Source organism: Macadamia integrifolia, chromosome 11 (assembly GCF_013358625.1).
Source record: "Macadamia integrifolia cultivar HAES 741 chromosome 11, SCU_Mint_v3, whole genome shotgun sequence".
NCBI lineage: Eukaryota > Viridiplantae > Streptophyta > Magnoliopsida > Proteales > Proteaceae > Macadamia > Macadamia integrifolia.
Window position 1 is genome coordinate 17,435,220 of NC_056567.1, and position 13,859 is coordinate 17,449,078.

Consider the following 13,859-nt stretch of genomic DNA (forward strand, 5'->3'; position numbering starts at 1 on the left):
AAGAGGAAACCCCACAAGGAAAAAAAGGGGGATTACGTCTGATATCTTAAGCCTACATACAATCTGAACTAAAAGTAAGATAGTTAACACAGAACTAATCAAAGTCAGTAAAACAAAAAGCACAATGAGAATTCTTAAAGTTGGTGGTGATGTAGGCTGGACTCTACTGCCGAGGCTGCTACTGACGGCAGGAAGAAGAGGAGGCCCGCTAGGCTAGTGATCTATAGCAGGGAGACCTATAGTAAGGTGGGCTGCTTAAGCACTCCACCCATCCATCCAAAGTAGACTCCACTACCTCAACCCTAGAGCTCAGAGCATCCAAGCTGGAAGTGAGTCAAGAGAAGCCCCTCTCCATGTAATCCAATACAGTCTATAAGTCTGGGGCATTTGGAGCATAAAAGTAAATAAGACCGTAGCAAAATGTTAATCTGGAGAAATAAAGTGCGGGAATGAAAGTCTAAATTCATAATGTTACAAGAGAAACTACCTCTGGTCTAGACAGTAGGCTGAGTAGTGTCTCTATTAGTGTCCTGAGCAGTCTCAAAGAAGGTCTGGATTGGAACTTGACTCGACTGAGTGGTATCCACAATAGGAAGTGTACTATATATGTCATCCTAGGTACTAGTGTGTGGAAGTTGTGTTATACCCATGCCTTAAAATTTCTTACTTTAATGTACAGATGAGGCACTGTAGGACACCAATACCAATAAATACTGGGTAGCAGCGGTATTTTACATGGAAGGGAAGGATGACCCCACTTGCACCTACTACTCATGCCTCAATAATTGGAAGCGGATCCAGACACAAAAGAGAAGGTCAGTCCAAAACCTCACACCTTACGGGAAAATCCCCAAGCCTTAATAGTAAAATACCAAGAGGTGGAACCCACAAACTGGAAACACCTTGGGAAGCCCTCTTAACTTAAAAATCCTTTTGCTCATAAAGGGAGCCAATTCAACATTCACTAGTGAACACCTCCAGTGAAAATACTGGCCAAAATAGGGTTGTTTGGCCTTGGGACACGGACCCTCAAATCCGTGCACCGCAAACCACTCAAAATAGTTGGGACAACATATTTGGGAATAGATTAATATATTGGGACACCCCAAGGTGGGCCCGTAATCCAAAATTTTAATTTTAACCGGTAAAGGGTAGAAACCCATTATTTTGCCAAACAAGCCTTAGTTAACTTAAGTGGCTATAAATAGAAGCTTGACATTCATTTCTCCACCTACCAAAGTAAAAGCAAGGAGAAGGAGAAAGAGAAAGAAAAAGAATGAGAAAGAGAGCAAGAGAAGAAGAAGGAAGAGAGCTAGGTCTTTATCCTTTGAGGTAAGTCCAATCGCCCCCTCTCCACACACACACACGGCTCTATCTCCCTCCCTTTTCCACTCTCCATTAAGAAAAAAAGGGAGAACCCCAATCGATTCTCATCTACCTGCATACCCCATATGAAAATCAATTTAGGATTTGGTGTGGGGTACCTAGTTAGTGAGATTAGTCACTCACATTGGGTGTATAGACCTCCTCCATAGGAAGCCCCATCTCATACCCCCAATTTGGGCAACAGAAGACTTAGAGATGGAGAAATTGCCCAAATTTCCTAAAATCCACATTCCCACTTGTCAAACTACAAATTGGGAGGGGAATTTGGTGTAGAGGACTTACCCTAGCAAGGTTGGTGGATCAATTTCAGTCTATGAACCTTAAACCCCAAGTTTGGGTAACTAAACCCTAGAAATAGTGGATTTTTCCCAAATCCCCTACACCCCACCATTCAAACCCAAGATTCGGTTGAGGAAAATGAAATTAAATATATGTATAGTGGATCAGGGAAACCACATACGCCATTGGTGGTCACCACATGTACGCTCAACCGAAATTCTCAAGTTTTTGCTAACCTAGACTTGAACTTTGGGGATTTTGGGTATATTGTGTAACCCTAGCTTAAATATCCCACTAAACATACTAAATCTAAGTTAATTGATGTGGGTGAACATTTCCCACATATAAATTAACCCTACAGTTATAAAACCCCCCAATTTGAGAACGATTTCAAAGAAAAAAGAAATAAGAAATGACGCTAGAACATGTGCCTAGGGTCTCATTTCCTTATGGATGATTTATTCTCTTAAAATCTTATGTATCCTAGGAGTAGAACCAAGAAGTGATGAGATAACGCGGCCTGAGGACATCAACCGTCTTTCATCACCTAGGACTAGAGGTGAGAGGATTTGTATGATTTTCTATGGAATGCTTATGTCATGATGCATATGTGGATGAGCATGTCAATTGCATATTATATTCTTGTTTTTTGTGGAGGGTGTTGATGTGGCATGATGATATGAATTGTGACTATAAATGTGCATGTGTGTGTGTGACTAGGATGCAGGGAGACCCAAGGGGTTCTCCGAACCAATACTGCATTCTCAGGGTGTGAGTGTGTCTGTGTGATTGGGGTGCAGAGTGACAGAAGGGGTTCTCTAGATGAGTACTGCATGCCCATGGTGTGTGAGTGTGGGGTACTGGGTGATCGAAGGGGTTCTCTGGACCAACATTGTACACCCACGGGGTGTGTGAGTTTGTGATGTGACTCAATCATGTTAGATTGCATTAGGCTAAGAAAAACAACCCAAGTGCTACACCCCTTGCCACTAGGGGTGAGGTACCAGCTATCTCACAGTTTGGTGACCGAATAGGTTCTCTGGACTAGGACCATGGCTGTAGGGTGAGATTTTTCATTAGAGGTTTGCAGGTAGCCGAAGGAGTTCTCTAAATCGGAACCTGCAGGCTCCTAACTCATAACTAGCGTATATCACTGAAAGACCGAAAGGGTTCTCTGGACTGGCATACCAGAGATATCCCCTATGTTGTAGTAGCACTAATACACATTTTGGACTTAGAATCCTAAGTTAGGATTGTTTGCTAATAATCTAGATCATGTCATTGCATTCATCTAAATGCATTCATATTGATTTGATTGGGCATTTATATTGTTTTTATTTCATGAATTGTTGTGAATGGTTGTGTGTACCCCTCACTAGCCTTCGTGGAAGTTCACCCCTATTGTTGCCCCATTTTAGATGTTGATTCAAGGAATCACCCAGACTATGTGGTTGAGGAGTTGGCTTTCTATGGAGGTGACCTCCTCGCATGAGGACGGTTGTGTATATGACGACTGTGCATTCGAAGCACTTTGAGGATGAGAGAATATCTTCCTTTTAATCTTTTTGTTTTGCATATCATATGTAGCCCTAGTGGCATAATCATAATTATAACTTCCTCTGTGAAAACTCTTTTGGTAAATATGATAAATATCATTAGACATCACTAGTTGTGTATATCTTGATTATTATCATATATGTGATTGTAGATACATTCCATAACTTTATGAACTTAAAGTATTACATCATGGATCCTGGATGGATTGTGGACACATATATGTGTTCATGTCACCAGCTTTCAGGTGAGTGGAGGTGGGGTGTGACAAGTAGTTCATCGAACTCCTCCATATCCTCCACTCCCAAACCACCCAGACCCATGTCGACATCAATACTATGAAGATCTCCAATGGGATCCTCATGCTGCTCCTCATCTCCATACTACTCACTATCCATATGTTATCCATCACTATTTTAAACTCCAATCTCATCCACTGGCTTGAAGAGAGGATCTACTATGGGTGCCTCGTCCTCATCACTACCCGCATACTGATGAAGGCACATCTTCTCCAATATAGTCCTATTAAATGGAATAGGAGAAGATCTCTTCTTTGCGTCACCAGCTAAGCAAATCTCGACATGCTGGAATACCTTGGTCAAGGTCTTACTATACAGTAAGTGACCATCACTTGGGAGGTTGGCATGATGCACCATCTGTCTCATCATCAATTAAGTAAGCTGATTTGCTCACTAACATATAGGTAGAAGGCTGTGTGTCCTGCATCAAAGACACCTCACTATAGTGGCCACAGATAGGGAGTATGTTGTACTTCACTATCCTGCATAGTACACCGGGATTAGGTCTCCAACTAGCGAACAAGGCCCAACTTCCTTCACCTCCTTCTATTACCGCTTCCTTCATGATATCTCGCTCGATCTCAATGAAGTAGCTCTGGAAAGTGGTCCAAGGAGGATAATAGGTCTTATTGACCTCACTTGACACCCCAATGATCTGACTAAATTCAGTAGTGGTTAGGGAAATGTCTTTACCACCTACTTTTCTTACAATGCGGTATTCTCCATCTCTAGTGTGCTTGCCACTCAAATTACAGTAGAAAGCTCACACAAGTCTTGGGTAAGCGTCATCTTCTACTTTAAGCACCGCTTTCCACCCTAGAGCCCCGAATTTCTCCTTGACACCAAAGGCTTGCAGATCTAAGGTGATGATAGGCCTTTCAATAGCAATGGTATGAGAAGAGAAGTGCCATAGTTAGCTTGGTCGGTGGGAGTCTAAAATCAAAGGGTATCGAACCCTTCTCGGGTTTGCCAGATAGGGATGGTACCTCCCTTGCTACGTGTAATCCGTTGGGAAGACATTGTAATCTACATGACAAGCACATCAAAGCAAGCAAATGTAGCAAAATTCAGAGAAAGATTTGTGTATATTAGCGAGAAATTGCAAGAAATCCAACTTAAGTCAAAATTTTCCCTAAAATAGAAACTTTACCATAAACAAATGAAATAATAAGAAATGAACTCACTGGAGATGATGTATGGTGAGGGAAATGTGAGGAATTGACTGTGAGAGTGTTAGATTTCAGTTTGAGTGTAGATCGGTGCAAGAGCCTCTCAAATTCGCACTGTTAGAGTGTATATTTTCACTCTCGGGTACTTTATAAATAGTACAGAGAATGGTGAATTGGCTTGCCGATTGGGATCCCCTACCCACCGGTTGTAGCCTATCAGTTTGGTAAAACTTGCCAGTAATTTTTGTAATTTTTATAATGCAAAGGGTAGAGTTCAAGCTCTACTTTGACACTGTAAGTTGGCAGATTCAGAAAGATATAAGAGAGATGAATATCAAGTGGAGAAGAAGTAATAAAAGAGAAAGTACAATCCCAATTATTTTAAGAGAAAATAAATATATTTATGTGTGATGTTACTCACAAATTGTGTGTAAGAATTGGAGTCATGATCTAAGGAATTTATGGAATTAAGATCCAAAATTTGGAATGCACAGCTGTATGTGGAAATGGTCTCCCTTATGTCAACCACCGATCTAACTTCATTTCTCTCCCTTATATCCTTCTTTACCATGTCTAGAACATACCTTGGTTGTCTTTGCTGATTATCATACCGATGACGATTCCTCTATCTCCAAATATGCTCAGCTGATATTATAAGAGAAATCACCCATGCCTCTTTCAGTGCAACCACCTTTATTTTCTGCTTCCACCACTCCATGAAATTTTCCAGAGAATTATGAACCTGCCAGGGAATAAGAAACCAGTCATAGACATTCTTCCATATCTCCCCTGCAAATGAACATTACACAAATACATGCTTCATATCCTCAATCAAAGACCTGCACAACTCACATTTAGACACCATATTCTTTTTTTTGCTAAGGTCAGCAAAGAACAATATTGTAAAAAAGGAATTTGCTAGAACAAAAAAAGATTAATGGAAAGTTTAGGAGAGAGGAGCTCTGAGGCGGAGGAGACTCCGTTGGTGGACGGTGATGCTCCCTATAGGGATCGGCCACCGGATAGAGGTAAGCAGTGCAAGCTCATGGAATTTTGGGGGTCGAAAGTTTGTACGGTGCCACTGCTGGCCACTGGAATGAATCTAAACACCTCATCACCGACGGTAGAGACTCTTGAAGCCACGCCCTCGTCTGAAAAGGAGATCCAGACTAGGGTAGAGACCTCCATTGGGCAGGATGAAAGAAAGCAATCCTGTGCTACCATGACCAAAAATCCTTGCCCAACATTGATGATCTGCCTGACCCAATTTATGCAGGATCCCTCACGAAGATTATTATACCCCAAGAGGCCTACGAAGAGAAACTCCAAACTTTCTCTTAAGCTCTGATTGATAGGTTAACTTTCGATATGTCTCAATGGATGATGTGAGAAAGGAGGTGAAGAACACTTGGAAATTGAAAGGTAGGGTGACCATGGCTCCCCTAGGGAAAGGAAATATCCTTTTCCATTTTGAGATTGAAGGCAACATGACCTGGATGTGGAAAAGGGGTCCTATGAAGGTTAAAGCCTAGATCATAAGATTTTAGCGATGGCATCCGGAATTGAGTATTCATGAAGAACACATCAAAACAAAGCTGGTCTAGATAAGATACCTAGAATTACCGATGGAGTACTAGCATGAGAAGATTTTATTATCAATGGTGAAAGCCTTGGGCAGACCGATGGAGATTGATTGTCATACAATGAATGCTACCATGGGGAACTATGCTCGTGTCCTCATTGAAATCGAGTTGGGCGGCACCAGGGTGGAGGAAATCCAAGTGGAAAGAAGGTAGCCGGGTGAGGATTCTCTATTCTTTTTCAAGTAGCGAATCACCTACAAAGATGATATTGCCAGATGTTTTCTTTTGTAAAAAACTGGGGCACTCTGCCGACCAATGTAGAATTAAGAAGAACAAGGAGAGAAGGGTACCACTCATGGAGGATGGTGACAGCCTTTCCGCTGCTGAACCATTCTAGGCAGCCGAGGATGGTTGTGTGACTGCCCCTTTTGAAGGCTCCATTCATGGGAGTCCATTTTTGGTAGGAAATCAAATTGCCTCCCCAATTAGGGAATCTTCCCCTCATAAAAACATTTTGCCAGTGCCTAGAGAATCCTCCATTCTTGGAAGCACCAATCAAGGAAATATTGAGGTGATTTTGCCAATGACCTATGACCTAGGTGTGAATATCCATGACCCTGTCATGGGGGATAACCAACTTGGTAGTGGATATAGAGCTGGCTCTGACCCGGATGAATTGGTATCCTCCTCCTCCGAGAAGGAGTCTCTTGCCTCTACGCAGGACAATGAAGAGATGGTGGAGGACGATGAAGGTAGGGACTTAAAAATTAATGATGCTAACCCGACTCAAATCTCCCGCACTCTACGCCCTCATAATAATAGAGTGATGTACATCGGTCTCCACGGGGGTCATCACAAATCTAGAGGTGGTAAAACTAGGCATAATCTAGACTAGGGTAATGATGAACATGTTGTCTCGGGTATGTCCCCTTCTCAGATTGAGGGTGGGAGGGTGATCATCTAACACTAGGAAGTGCCAGATCTTGATAATGTCTTGATCAGGGCAAAGGCACTGATAGAAGGAAGGGAAAGAAAGTCGCAGCGATGGGGCAGACCTCTAAATCTAGCCGTCAGATTGTCTCCAAGAAGTGGCCTCATGATGCAGATACTCTTCTGGAACATCAGAGGTTTTAAGAAGGTGGCAGGCAGGCACACCTTGAAAGACTTGATCAAGACTAAGGACCCAGACCTTCTGTGCATTGCAGAACCAATGGTGCCTATAAGTGACTTCCTTAATTTATTTTTTAATAAATTGGGTTTTCAAAATTGTATTCTCTATAATAATAGAGCTGGTAGAACCTCTAATTTGTGGATTATATGGAAGAGGAATTTATGTACTCCGATGGTTGTTTTTGAATCGAAGCAACATATCACAATCCCTTTAACCTGGAATCTCAACAATTTGTAAGTCTCTTTTGTTCAAGCTAGCATCTACAGAGCGGAGAGAAGAATTCTATAGCAGAACTTGGTCGCTGACTCCCCTCTTTCCCCAACTCCATAATCCTTGATTGGTGACTTTAATGCCACCCTCCAACCAAATGAAAAAAGAGGGTCTGGATCTTTTAGGTTAGGTTCAGCAGTGGACTTCAATGCCATGGTTGATGCATGTTTCATGACCCAGGTGCCCTCGATTGGGAGAAAGTTTACTTGGAGCAACAACAGAAGAGCAAAGAATGTATGTGCGTTGCTTGATAGAAGTTTTTGCAATGAAGACTGGTTGGACAACTTTCAAGACTACTTACAGATGGTTATGCCGAGAATTGCCTCTGATCACACCCCCTGCTTATTTCCTCTAGGATCAGCTAGTGCCCTCTCAATTGGCCCTTCATATTCCACTAGTTTTGGGTGGAGCATGAAGAGTTCGACAGGGTAGTGGCGTCCTCCTAGTCTGAATGGATCTATAGATCCCCTATTTTCATTCTTACGAGCAAACTAAAATGTCTGAAAGAGTATTGAAATCCTAGATGCGATCCTCTTTCCCTCACTTTGACAGAGACATGGAAAGTGCGAATATTGCTCTCTCACATGTTCAAGAACAAATAGAGAGAGAAGGGATTAATGACCAGTTATTTGCTTTGGAGGCTGATGTGAAGATGATCATGATTAAGGCTCTCGAGAATCATGAACGCCTTTGGGAAAAAAAGGCAAAAATAAAATGGTTGAAATTTGGTGACAGAAACCCCAAATTCTTCCACTTATCCGTCAAAATGCGAAGAAACAAGAATACTATCAGATCTCTAAAGAAATAGGATGGGGGTAATGTGGAAGGGCAGCAGCAGCAAGTGGGAGATTTTATTGTAAACTTTTATCAAAGCTTTCACAGAGCCTCCCCAACGATGACACACATGGAGCTCCTAGATTCCATTCCTAGAGTCCTTAATCAAGCTGATTGCTTTAGATTGGACTCGCTCCCTGGAAATGATGAAATAAGGAGGGCGGTGTGGGAACTGGACCCAGACAGCTCCCATGGTCCTGACGGTTTCTCTGGAGCTTTCTTTCAGAGGTGCTGGGCCGTTGTTGAGACGGAGGTGTGCAATGCGGTTAGGTAATTTGTCAGTACTAGCTCCATGCCAAATGGGGTCAATTGTAATTTTCTTGTCTTAATCCCCAAAGTAGATGGAGCTGACAGTCTAGATAAATTCAGACCCCTGTGTATGAGGAATTTCTTCTACAAATTAATCTCCAAAGTGATGGTGATGAGACTGAAGATCCTCCTTCCGAGACTGATTTCAAATAAGCAGGGAGCTTTCCAAAAGGGCAAGTTGATTCATAACAATATTAGTGTTGCTTCGGAGATGGAAAATCTTATGTTCTCAACTACCAAAGGGGGCGGCCTTGGGCTGAAAATTGACATAAAGAAAGCTTATGACACCATTTCTTGGTCGTTGGTCTTCCAGGTCCTACGCAGATTTGGCTTCTTTGAAAAATGGATTAATTGGCTAGAGCAGATTCTTTCCTCTACAAAAATTTCTATTTTGGTGAATGGAGGCCCTCAGGGATTTTTTGGTGTGGAGCGTGGCTTATGTCAAGGTGACCCCATTTCTCCTATGCTATTTATAATAGTGGAAGAAGTGCTCTTTAGGGGTTTGACGCGATTGATTCAGAGAAAATAGATGAAAATGATTAATGGGCCTAGGGGCAATCCAACTCCTGGATATATTCTCTTTGCCGATGACATTTTCATCTTTACTAATGCCTCCATGAGATACATTAGAAATTTAAGAAATTTCTTAAAACAGTATCAAGAATTTTCTAATCAGAATATTAGCCCAGAAAAAAGTAAAAATCGTTCTTGGTAAAGTTGCCCCTGATCTCAGGCAGTGTATTGCTGACACTATGGGAATTCAGATATGCAACGTCCCTACTCATCACCATGGAGTTGAGATCTTCAAGGGTAGAGTGAAGAAGGAGGCCCTCTTACCTATGATGGATAAAGTGAATGGGAGGCTAGTTGGATGGAAAGGTAACCTATTATCTATGGCAAGAAGAACGGAATTAGTTCTCTCTGTCATCTCAGGTATTCCTAATCATAGTTTTGCTATATACTGGTGGCCCTTGTCTCTCCTTAAGATGATGGAGAGGTGGATGAGAAATTTCATCTGGAAAGGCGATGTGGATTAGGATAAAAAATTACTGTGAAATGGGACAATCTCTACAAACCTAAGGAGGAAGGGGGATTGGGTATCAGGAAACTCAAAGACACAAATAAGGCTTTGCTAAGAAAAATGGTCTGGAGATTGAAGCACGAAAAATCAGCTGCCAGTGATTTCCTAAAAGCTTGCTTTGTTAAGAAAAATGGCTGCCTTCGCAAAGGAAGCTACTCTTCTTCAATTGCCCTGGGCGTGAAGAAAGTTTGGAGTTTTGTGGATGAGCACGAAAGATGGATTATTGGTAATGGTAATCCGAAAAACTTCTAGAAAGATAAGTGGTTGGGGCCTAAGTTGGTGCTGGATGAGATACAGCAAACAGAAGTTCCTTCATTGTGCTACAATGCCAGGGTAAGCAATTTTATTAATAATAGAGAATGGGATCTGCCTCAGGTATCAGCGGAAGTGCTGAAAAATATTTTTTCAAATATTAATAAAAATCCCCACTATGAGAGTGGATGACCGGTGTGTCTGGAATCTGGCTCCCTTGGATCAATTTTCTAGCAATTCAGCTTGGGAGGAGGTGCGAAATAAATGCAAAAAAGTGGCTTGGTACTCGATGGTGTGGTGGAAAGGCTTTCCTCTTGGAGTCTCTACCCTGATGTGGCGATTGGCCCATGGAAAACTCCCTATGGAAGATCAAGTAAAGAGAAAGGGTATATGCCTTGCCTCAACATTTGTTCTCTATAAGCAAAAGGAAGATTCCGTTGATCCTATTTTCCTTAGCTAAAATTTGGAAAAAGTTTGCAGACTGCTTTGAAGTTGGATGGCAGGATCATCTCTCGATTGAGGCTATGATTCTATGGTGGAAAGGTAAGTCTAGAAGTATTAACCTAAAAAATCCCTAGCTCATGGGCTTCTCTATTCTAGAAGCAAATATCTGGTGGGAAAGAAATAGAAGACTTCATGAGGCCACTACGAGGCATAATTGGAAAATTTTTGAATTTGCGTGCCAAGAGCTTGCTCTATACCTTGGTCGATCTAAAGGGGAGGTAAAATCTCCCTTTGATGTCATTTTCTGCCGAAAACTGGGTCTCCCTATGGAATTTGTCAGCTCTCTCCTACATTTGGAAGTTCACTGGTGCAAGCCTCAAAGAGATTGGATTAAAATTAATGTAGATGGAAGCTCCTTGGGAAACCCAGGAAGGGCTGGGGCAGGGGGAATTGCTTGAGACAGTGAAGGACGGGTTTGGGACTCCTTCAGCATTTTTTTAGGCACAAAAAAAAATTTATAAGGCTGATTTTGAGGCGGTTATGGTATGGAAGGGGTTCTAATGGCCAAGGCGCTAGGGGCAAAAGGTCTATGGCATGAATCAGATTCATGGGAGGTCGTTGCTGCAGTTCAGAGGAATCAAATTCCTTAGTTTATTCTCCAAAATTAGCGATTTTCTCTCCCTTTCTTGGAGTCTATCCCCTAGAAGATCTTGCACTTTTTTCGTGAAGCAAATCTGATTGTGGATTTCCTTGGTAAGAAGGCTGTAAAATCTGGAACTTTGGAATTCTCGGTGTCCATCCTGAGACACATTGCTAAAGATTTGGAAAATGATGTTTTGGATAGGCATAGATTTCACGTCTATTAGGGAACTGCTTTTTCTCTCTGCTGATGGCCATGCTGAAGGTGGAGAGTTTAAGTTGTCCTAGTGGTCACGGCCTGTCTTTGTTTCTCTTTGGTTGTATTTTTCATTTCTTCTTTTAATAAAATCATCTTCAAGTGAAAAAAAAAAAAAGAACAATATTAAAAAAGAATGAATGCAATATAGGGGAACCAAAGAAGAAAAAGAAATAGAAATTCAGGTTATTGTCCACCTTCGGCATGACAATTAGCAGACTAACAACATAAATCAACATAACAACAAAAGAAATCATGTATTTTATTATGGTTCCCCATACAGCTTTTAGCTTATATCTGGGAGTTAAAGGAATTTATAAAGCTGAGATTGAAGGGCTGATGCAGGGGCTCATGAAAGTGAAAGAGATGTCTATCCCCTTTCTCTGGATAGAATCAGATTCAACAACAATGGTAATGGTGATCCAAAAAGGAAAAATTCCATGGTTTTCTCTTCAAAGATGGTTGCACATCAGACCATATTTGGAGACGGTAACATGGAAAATCTCTCTTAGTTTTAGAGAGGGGAACTCGGTGGTAGATTATCTGGCTAAGGAAGTAGCTAAATCGAAGTCCTCATCCTTCAATACTTCTTTTCTGAGCCATATTTCAGATTTGATGGCAAGGGATGAAGCTTCTAGGCCGTATTATAGGTTTCATTAGAGGGCGGTTGGGGATTCTGCTAATTGCAATGCCGAAGGTGGGATCCTGTACTTTCTATGGTAGTGGAGTTTGTATTTTCTGTTTTGCAGTTTTTTTTTTTTTTTAATAAAATTATCCATCTAACAAAATAAATAAATAAATAAATAAAGGTGAGAGGGTGGTTTGGCTTATTTTACAGAGTGTTTCTAACATGATTACTTTTGTATTTGCATATGTTATATGCTTTCAACTTTATATGAGCTGTCATATTTTGATCCATTTATGTTTTTATTTGATTAGACATGCATGCAGTATAGGATTAATAAGAGGGGAATATTCATTCTTAAGCATCTAGTAGGAATGACCTCTGTGACTTTTCAAATCTAACTCCAGTGCAGGTTAGCACTGTTGCTGACTTTGTTGAAATTGAAGGTAACTACATCCTTCCCTCGAGCCAAGATAATTCAAGAATAATTTTGGAAAAGTAATGGTTATTAGAAACTCCATATTGACGGCTGCTCCTTTGGGGAATCCAAGACATTCGGGTGCGGGTGGTATTGTTAGAGGAGAAAAGGGAAATTGCCTTGTATGTTTTGCTATATATGAAGGTATTGAATCCAACTTCATGGTGGAGTTTGCTGCATTTTTTCATGGGCTCAAGTATGCGTCAACAAAAAGAATCGATAAATTGTGGATTGAGTGTGATTCTCAATCAATGGTATCCTACATAAAAAATCAACAAATTCCTTGATGTTTTTCAGCAAAGTGGCTATAATATGAGATGTACTTGGAAGGCACCACATGGATGATAACACATTGTTACAAAGAGGTGAACAATATAGTAGATAAACTAGCGAAACTTGCTGCAGTCACTCGCATTTCTTCAAATTGGGATGATGCTCCAAACTCAGTTTATTTGCTCTTAATTGGGATTGTCCTAATAGACCTAGATTTTGTTTTTTGTAACTTCTAAGCTTTGGGATCTACGCTATTGATGGCCATTCCGAAGGTGGTGTAAGATATCAAAAGCTCTTTTTTTTGTAATTCTCCATTCTTTGATTAATATCTTCTTTTGCTGGCCTTTAGCCAAAAAAAAAAAAAAGGAAGACTGGTTCGACCAGCTAGAGTGAGTGCCTAACACCTTCCCAACTTCACAACCTAACACTTACCTTCATTTTTTTACCAAACCAACTTTCAAGCCCTTTTCCTATGGATCGGGATCACCAATTGGGTCCTAAGCCTAACCTTAGGTGGTGACTCCAAACATCATATTTCCCAAACCCTAATATGTTCCATCACCATTAATATTCTTTCAACAAACCCTAAGGGAATGAGACTCTACAAAACAGTCCCTCACGTGTCTTTGAGCGGGGATGCAACTGAGCGGGGTCGCGGATGTGCCCAAAAGAGAAGGCCCAGATCCAATCCCAGCCGCTACCCTTACAACTAGTTCTCCATTGTGTGTGGTCATAGCTAGTCATTATTTGTTTTGCATGGGTCCTATGCCCTAATCTAGATGGCAACTCTTTGTTTTGATCATCTCTCCCTCTCTCTCCAAAAGATGAAATAAAGAACAAGCATGTATGCCACTTCCTCTTTGGCCGGTTATTCCCATTGTTCTTACACCATGATGGTGACTATCTTCCTATTCCATAAATTTGATATTTTGGTGTAGAGAAGAGGGCACAATGCCA

The 13,859-nt window shown here is 41.2% G+C and overlaps 1 long non-coding RNA gene across 1 annotated transcript; it reads left to right on the forward strand.

The window, feature by feature from the left end:
• The first annotated feature begins 1,249 nt into the window (after nucleotides 1-1,249).
• Nucleotides 1,250-13,131, forward strand: LOC122093281. The gene is made up of 3 exons (XR_006144403.1): nucleotides 1,250-1,332; nucleotides 2,153-2,224; nucleotides 12,564-13,131. It is a non-coding gene; the product is annotated as an uncharacterized LOC122093281 (long non-coding RNA).
• Nucleotides 13,132-13,859: the final 728 nt, after the last annotated feature.